Raw genomic sequence first — 9301 nt, 5'->3', positions numbered from 1 at the left:
AGAGGCTTTGAGGAAAGAGAAGCAGAATAAAGGGTGTAAAGGTAGAAAGGAAGAAGGGCTAAAGTGTGTGTACTTCAATGCAAGAAGCATCAGGAACAAAGGTGATGAACTGAGAGCTTGGATACATACATGGAATTATGATGTAGTGGCCATTACAGAGACTTGGCTGGCACCAGGGCAGGAATGGATTCTCAATATTCCTGGATTTCAGTGCTTTAAAAGGGATAGAGAGGGGGGAAAAAAGGGGAGGAGGAGGAGTGGCATTACTGGTCAGGGATACTATTACAGCTACAGAAAGGGTGGGTAATGTAGAAGGATCCTCTTTTGAGTCAGTATGGGTGGAAGTTAAGAACAGGAAGGAAGCAGTTACTCTATTGGGGGGATTCTATAGGCCTACTGGGAGCAGCAGAGATACCAAGGAGCAGATGGGGAAGCAGATTTTGGAAAGGTGCAAAAATAACAGAGTTGTCATCATGGGTGACTTTAACTTCCCTAGTATTGATTGGCACCTGATTAATTCCAAGGGTTTAGATGGGGCAGAGTATGTTAAGTGTGTCCAGGACGGATTCCTGTCACAGTATGTTGACAGGCTGACTAGGGGGAATGCCATACTAGATCTAGTATTAGGTAACAAACTGGGTTAGATCACAGATCTGTCAGTGGGTGAGCATCTGGGGAACAGTGATCACCGCTCCCCGGCCTTTAGTATTATCATGGAAAAGGATAGAATCAGAGAGGACAGGAAAATTTTTAATTGGGGAAGGGCAAATTTTGAGGCTATAAGGCTAGAACTTGCGGATGTGAATTGGGATGATGTTTTTGCAGTAAAGGATACATGTGGTCAATGTTTAAGGATCTCTTGCAGGATGTTAGGGATAAATTTGTCCTGGTGAGGAAGATAAAGGATGGTAGGGTGAAGGAACCATGGGTGACAAGTGAGGTGGAAAATCTAGTGAGGTGGCAGCATACATGAGGTTTAGGAAGCAAGGATCAGATGGGTCTATTGAGGAATATAGGGTAGCAAGAAAGGAGCTTAAGAAGGGACTGAGAAGAGCAAGAAGGGGGCACGAGAAGGCCTTGGAGAGAAGGGTAAAGGAAAATCCCAAGGCATTCTTCAATAATGTGAAGAACAAAAGGATGACAGGAGTAAAGGTAGGACCAATTAGAGATAAAGGTGGGAAGATGTGCCTGGAGGCTGTGGAAGTGAGCGAGGTCCTCAATGAATACTTCTCTTTGGTATTCACCAATGAGAGGGAACTTGACAACGATGAGGACAATATGAGTGAGGTTAATGTTCTGGAGCATGTTGATATTAAGGGAGAGGAGGTGTTGGAGTTGTTAAAATACATTAGGACGGTAAGTCCCCGGGGCCTGATGGAATATTCCCCAGGCTGCTCCACGAGGTGAGGGAAGAGATTGCTGAGCCTCTGGCTAGGATCCTTATGTCCTCGTTGTCCACGGGTATGGTACCAGAGGATTGGAGGGAGGCGAATGTTGTCCCCTTATTCAAAAAAGGTAGTTGGGATAGTCCGGGTAATTATAGACCAGTGAGCCTTACGTCTGTGGTGGGAAAACTGTTGGGAAAGATTCTTAGAGATAGAATCTATGGGCATTTAGAGAATCATGGTCTGATCAGGAACAGTCAGCATGGCTTTGTGAAGGGCAGATCGTGTCTAACAAGCCTGATAGAGTTCTTTGAGGAGGTGACCAGGCATATAGATGAGGGTAGTGCAGTGGATGTGATCTACATGGATTTTAGTAAGGCATTTGACAAGGTTCCACATGGTAGGCTTATTCAGAAAGTCAGAAGGCATGGGATCCAGGGATGTTTGGCCAAGTGGATTCAGAATTGGCTTGCCTGCAGAAGGCAGAGGGTCATGGTGGAGGGAGTACATTCAGATTGGAGGGTTGTGACTAGTGGTGTCCCACAAAGATCTGTTCTGGGACCTCTACTTTTCATGATTTTTATTAACTACCTGGATGTGGGGGTAGAAGGGTGGGTTGGCAAGTTTGAAGATGACACAAAGGTTGGTGATGTTGTGGATAATGTAGAGGATTGTTAAAGATTGCAGAAAGACATTGATAGGATGCAGAAGTGGGCTGAGAAGTGGCTGATGGAGTTCAACCCAGAGAAGTGTGAGGTGGTACACTTTGGAAGGACAAACTCCAAGGCAGAGTACAAAGTAAATGGCAGGATACTTGTTAGTGTGGAGGTGCAGAGGGATCTGGGGGTACATGTCCACAGATCCCTGAAAGTTGCCTCACAGGTAGATAGGGTAGTTAAGAAAGCTTATGGGGTGTTAGCTTTCACAAGTTGAGGGATAGAGTTACAGAGTCGCGATGTAATGTTGCAGCTCTATAAAACTCTGGTTAGGTCACACTTGGAGTACTGTGTCCAGTTCCGGTTGCCTCACTATAGGATGGATGTGGAATCATTGGAAAGGGTACAGAGGAGAATTACCAGGATGCTGCCTGGTTTAGAGAGTATGGATTATGATCAGAGATTAAGGGAGCTAGGGCTTTACTCTTTGGAGAGAAGGAGGATGAAAGGAGACATGATAGAGGTATACAAGATCTTAAGAGGAATAGATAGAGTGGACAGCCAGCACCTCTTCCCCAGGGCACCACTGCTCAGTACAAGAGGACATGGCTTTAAGGTAAGGGGTGGGAAGTTCAAGGGGAATATTAGAGGAAGGTTTTTTACTCAGGAGAGTGGTTGGTGCGTGGAATACACTGCCTGAGTCAGTGGTGGAGGCAGATACACTAGTGAAATTTAAGAGACTACTAGACAGGTATATGGAGGAATTTAAGGTGGGGGGTTATATGGGAGGCAGGGTTTGAGGGTTGGCACAACATTGTGGGCCAAAGGGCCTGTAACGTGCTGTACTATTCTATTTCTAAATGATGCATAGACTTATAAGTAAAAAGTGGTCACAGAATTCACCATAACCTCGCCTGGGAGTATGAAATCAGGTTGGTATCAATGACTTGACTTTTTATATTATTGACTCTGTGTTAAGAGGGCATATGGTGCATTGCCCTTCATTAAACGTGGGATTGAGTTTAAGAGATGAGATGTAATATTACAGCTATATAGGACCCTTGTCAGACCCCACTTGGAGTACTGTGCTCAGTTCCGGTCACCTCACTACAGGAAGGATGTGGAAGCTACAGAAAGGGTGCAGAGGAGATTTACAAGGATGTTGCCTGGATTGGGGAGATGCCATTATGAAAATAGGTTGAGTGAACTCAGCCTTTTCCCCTTGGAGCGACGGAGGGTGAGAGGTGACCTGATAGAGGTGTATAAGATGATGAGAATCATTGATCGTGTGGATAGTCAGAGGCTTTTTCAAGGACTGAAATGGCTAACACGAGAGGGCACAGTTTTAAGGTGCTTGTAAGTAGGTACAGAGATGTCAGGGTTAAGTTTTTTACACAGAGAGTGGTGAGTATGTGGAATGGTCTGCTGACAACGGCGATGGATGTGGATACGATAGCAGACTCCTGGATAGGTACATGGAGCTTAGAAAAATAGAGGGCTGTGGGTAACCCTAGGTAATTTCTAAGGTAAGGACATGTTTGGCAAAGCAATGTGAGCTGAAGGGCCAGTATTGTGCTGTAGCTTTTCTATGTTTCTATAATATGAAAAGGGGGTTGAAATAGACTTTAGCAGCTTTGGAATCAGATCTATTGACTTGGGAGTTGAAGTCACAGTTACAGTTAAGCAATAAAAACCGTGTAAGATCACTGAAGGGTGCAACAGTGCACGGTACGTTGTTGTATTTTTGCAGTGATTCCTATCATATAAAATCACTTCATAGAATCTTCTATAGTTTCCCTTAATAATGTAAGTATTATTTATAGTGTTGTATTAATTGTAGTACTGTTTAGTTTCAATTAACACTACAATAAAGTGTATTCTGGGTTGAGCTGCCTTAAGAGTCTTGGCTTTATTTACCTCACCCAGGCTGGTTCAGACCCAAAAACTGAGAATAGCTATCAGTGTGGGTTATGTACTATTGCACATTTCAGCAGGCATAGCAAGAGTAAATCATATTTTGTCAGTATAGATGGGACAATGTAGATTATGTTACTGTACCTGACAAGGGTATGCCTACCGAAATGATACAGAAATGGCTTTACTCTGCAAAATAGGATCTAGTGCTTTTCTGGCGTATATGACGAATGAACTCTTCTCGGGCTTCTAGCTGGGTACAGGTATCGATTATAACTGACGTTTTGATGCCCAACTCAGCCTGACAAAGTCGGTTATAACTGATACCTGTACCTGGCTGGAAGCCCAAGAAGAGAGCTATGCATTTACCCTTTCTCTTTAGCTCACCTGGGAGTACGTAATGGAGTACTTCACTCTGTACTTTATTGCTTTGGTTTTGATGGAAGACATTGTGAATATGATGGACTGAATGGCTTCATTTGGTGCAGTATTTTTCTATGATAGTAAGAGTGCAGCTTCAACTATACCCCAGAAGCTCAACACCAAGTGGTCTTCTTGATTAACACCCATCCATCACTCTGACCATTTATTCCCCATCTTCAGTTACCATAGTTGCAGTGTGCATTCATACAACTTGCAAGAGTTTCTTCAACTGCATTTCCAAAACTAGAGCAGAGCAAGTCATGGAATTAGAATAAAAACAGGCTATTCAGCCAAACATCCACACCAACCATTCAGATGTATTAACCCCATGCCCTCTGTACCAAAGCCATCTAAGTGTTCATCTTAACCATTCTTATTTATAGCCTGTACCTAATCACCCCCAAGAAGATGGTGATGACCTCTTTCCTTAGACTCTGCTATTCTTTGCTAAAATACTTCCCCAGTGCTTCTAGGAAAGGAATTGCAGAATCTCAACCCAGCAATAAATGAAGGACTAGCATACTTTTCTATCATCAAAGAACCCATCATCTGAGCCATGCCATCTTTGACAGCTAGCACTGGGCAGAAGGTACAGAAACCTGAAGTGGCACACCACCAGTTTCAGTTTAGCTACTTCCCTCCACCCATTCAGTTTTGAACAAGCTGACAAAATTCTAATCATTACCTCAGTACTGCAACACTATCATCACTTTGCATTACTTGGACTTTGGTCAGAAGATACCAGAGAAGCATGTGTTATCATAGGTGGACAGGAATGGAGAGTCAAGGTCACAGTCAGATCAGCGGTGATCTAACCAAGTGGTGGAAAGGGCTTCAGGAGATGAGTGGCCATCTCTTACTCCTATTTCATGGAGTTCACAGTATATATTTGCAGAAGTGATTATCTGTTCTCAAAAATCTCCTGAAACTGCCACATTAACACATTTGATTTCACCCCATTGGAGATATTCCCCTTGTTCTACCCATCCCCCTGAACTTCCTCTGCAACTGAAATCTGATTTGTTTTCAATGCTTCCCAGTTCCGATGAAGGATCTTGGATTTGAGACATTAATACTGTTCCTCTTTGTACCAACACTGCCTGATCAACTGAGTGTTTCCAACAATTTCTGTTTAAATTTGCATATTAGTTCTCACTGTATAAGATGAAAACATTTGCCTAAGAACAACAAGTTTTTGTTCTGAAATATATTTATTATGATATATCGTAAATAGTTGACATGTTGAAAAGTAGCAGGGTGCAGAGCTGACTGATACAGTTCCTTTATCTCGTGTTTGGGAGCAAAATTGATTCGCATATCGGTTGCCTCAAATACCACATAAAAGCACCACTGAATGCACTTTAACTGATGATACAGAATATCACTAGAAACAGACTAAGTTGTGCACACATGTAGAACAGCAACACAGAGATAGAGCTAACACCACAGTGAGGTGAAAGAACCTCACTTGGCTCATTCTGAAAATTCTTGCCTTGTTATATCACCAACCATCACTCAATGCTTTAAAGCTTCCTGCCTTCTTCCTGTGAAATTATTGATGCAAAAATCTACTCAAAAGCTAGTCTCCTGTGATGTCTCTATAAAAAGGAGAGATCCATTGAAATGAGGACTGAAGGTATTGTATTGTTAACTACAAACTCATCACTATCCGAGGCCTATTTAATGAAAATATTCTCCTTTAATTCATACTCTTCATTAGGACCCATGCTATGAGTTTAAAATCATCTCTTTATAACTGCTTTCTGGACTAATAAGTGTTGCACTGTATACCTGAAACACAGTAGCATAAATTCTCACTGATGGTTCAGATGGAGGATTAATGGCACTTAATGGCGACTCCTTTGCTTGCATCTTCAGAAACAGCTCTAATTCCGTCTTTAATATCTCTATTTTTCTCTTTTAGGGTTCTTTTGAAGAGCCTGACCTGGAGTTACGCACTGAGTTCGATTCCTTGCAGGAATGGGACCCGCTCTCGGGGTTTCATGAATGGCCGTTGTTCAGCACGCCAAGGGCTAGGCCTAAGAGCTTTGCTCGCCTTCGGAGTACTGAGATCTCGGGGCTCTGGAGATAGGCAGATCGAAGGCCTGCGTCACGGCAGGAGATTGGTGTGTTGTCGGGAGAGTCAAACGATCTATGGCTGTATGCCCAGAGACCAAGATCTTTGGGCACAGAACTCAGAAAAAGCAACACAATGGAGTTTTAACATTATAAACCAGTGAGTTGTTTGTTATGTCTCCCCACTCACTGTGAAATGAAGACGCCCCTTTCTCCCTTATTAGAGAGAGCTTATGGTATGTCAAATACCGGGTGAACAAGTAGTCTTTGTGGTATCTTTGCTGTTGCTTTGCTCACGCTTAAGTGCTTGGTAGTGGGTGCCGATGCTTCTTTTTTGCTGGTAGGGGGAGGGGGGTATCGTTGCTGCTTACACGCGGGAGGGAGGGGAGCTGAAGGGGTTCTAACATTTAACTGTTATTCATTCTTTGGGGCAGTGTTTTCATGGATGGTTGCAAAGAAAAAGCATTTCAGGATGTATATTGTATACATTTCTCTGACATTAAATGTACCTTTGAAACCTTTGATTGACCTTCTCCATACAATCAGATTGGAATGGGAATGTGCAGAGACCATTTGTGCTAGAGGTGGCTCTCTGCAAGAGGGATGCTGCAGCTCTCTTCTCATCCTTTATCTGTATTTTTTTTTCTTTCAGACTTGATCCAACTCTCTTTGAAAGCCACATTTAAATGTACTTTCTTTATCCAGGGGAATCATTCCATATGCCAACCATATGTTGCACAAACAGATTTCCTTTCATGTTGTCAATGATCTAAAAGTAGCTTTTGATCATTCCACCAAAATTTCCCTCCATGCAAATCCCTCAATACTTTGAACACCTCCTGTGCTCTAAAGAGGAGAAGCTCTGCTTCTGTGGCTTTAGATCCCACATACCTGAAACTATTTTCTGCATGAACCAAGTGTAGCCTATTAAGCAGAGACATGGCTTGGATACAAACCTATAGCCATTCCTAACCTCCTCATTTTTGTAGTCCATTTACAAAGTCTGCAATAGCATATATTTTAATGGACTTGGCAATCTTTGCTGCCATCACCAATGACCCATCTTCATGTGCGCCTAGGTCTTTTGTTCCTATTCTTTAGAATTGTATTTGATTTATTAAATTGCCTCTCCTCATTCCTTATTACCAAACCATATTCATTCATGGTTTGCAATACTAAATTGTACTGGCCAATTCTTGGCCTCATGAAGTTTATCACTGACCCTCTCTCTGTCCACTATGATTCCAAGTTGAGTTGCATGCAGCAAATTTTGAAACTGTTCCCAGTGCAGAAAGATACATTAGTCCAAGCATTAACTCTGCTGATCATCTTCTTCCTGGCAATAAAACAATTACACTCCATCAGTCCCTTTGTCCCCAGTGGTACGTGCTGATTGCCCCCTATCCATTCCATCACTGATAAGCCTTTAGCAGGGCACTAAGAGGACACATTACCAAATGTTTGTTGGAAGCCTGAATGCCTCATATCAAGCACATTGCCCTCATCAACTGTCCACATTAACTTGAAAAATACTCTGTCAGGTTAGGGAAGCACAAATTTCCATTTACAAATCCATGCCATTCAACCTGTAACTGTTAATTTTGATCTGACAGCTTATTGTTTTGTAAAGTTTTCCCATCACTAGTATTAGACAGACAGAACTGCAGTTGCTGTGTTTATCCTTCCTTCCTTTGAACAAGGGTGGAACATTCAGAATAATGCAGCTCATGTACCAATGATGAAACTCATCGACAATATTGTGTTTTGTAGAACTTTGTGCTTTCAAATAAGGACATCGGACTGATCATACCCAGACTAGCCAAATATTAGCCAAGATGTGGGGTTGAGATTGCAAAGGGAGCTGGAAAAGGCATGTAATAAGAATAATGTCACAATTGTAATAGGGGACTTCAATATGCAATGGGATTGGGAAAATCAAGTTGGTGTCAAATTGCAAGAAAGCGAGTTTGTTAGGTGTATAAGATGATGAGAGGCATTGATCGTGTGGATAGTCAGAGGCTTTTTTCCCAGGGCTGAAGTGGCCAACATGAGAGGGCACAGTTTGAAGGTGCTTGGAAGCAGGTACAGAAGAGATGTCAGAGGTAAGATTTTTTTATACAGACTGTGGTGAGTGCATGGATTGGGCTGCCAGCGACGGTGGTGGAGGCAGATACGATGGGGTCTTTTAAGAAACTCCTAGATAGGTACATGGAGTTTAGAAAAATAGAGGGCTATGGGTAACATGCATTGTGGGCCGAAGGGCCTGTATTGTGCTGTAGGTTTCTGCTATGTTTTTATGAATGTCTACGAGATAGCTTTTTAGAACAGCTTGTGCTTGAGTGCCTGCTCAAGGAAAGTCTTTCTTAGATTGGATGTTGTGTAATAATCCAATCTTATTTGGAGCTTAACATAAAGGAACCTTTAGGAGGCAGTGAACATACAGTAGTTTGAGAGGAAGAAGCATAAGTCACATATATCAGTATCACAATGGAATAAAGGGGATTACAGAGGCTGAGAAAGGATCTTGCCCAGGTGGATTGGAGTAGGATACTGGCAGGGATGACGGCAGAGCAGAGATCACTGAAGTTTCTGGGAATAGTTCACAAAACGCAGGATAGATATATCCCACGAAGGAAGAAGTTCTCAAATGGCAGGGTTAGAGAACCATGGCTGACAAAGGAAGTTAAGGACTGCATAAAAACCTAGGAAAGGGCATATAAGGTAGCAAAAGTGAGTGGGAAGTTAGGGAACTAAGAAACTATAAGAAGAGAAAAGATGAAATAGGAGGGCAAATTGGCCAATAATATAAAGCAGGATAGTCAAAGCTTTTTCAGTTATATAAAGAGT

Source organism: Hemitrygon akajei, chromosome 22, assembly GCF_048418815.1.
Source record: "Hemitrygon akajei chromosome 22, sHemAka1.3, whole genome shotgun sequence".
Classification (NCBI taxonomy): Eukaryota; Metazoa; Chordata; class Chondrichthyes; order Myliobatiformes; family Dasyatidae; genus Hemitrygon; species Hemitrygon akajei.
This window is presented reverse-complemented; position numbering follows the sequence as displayed.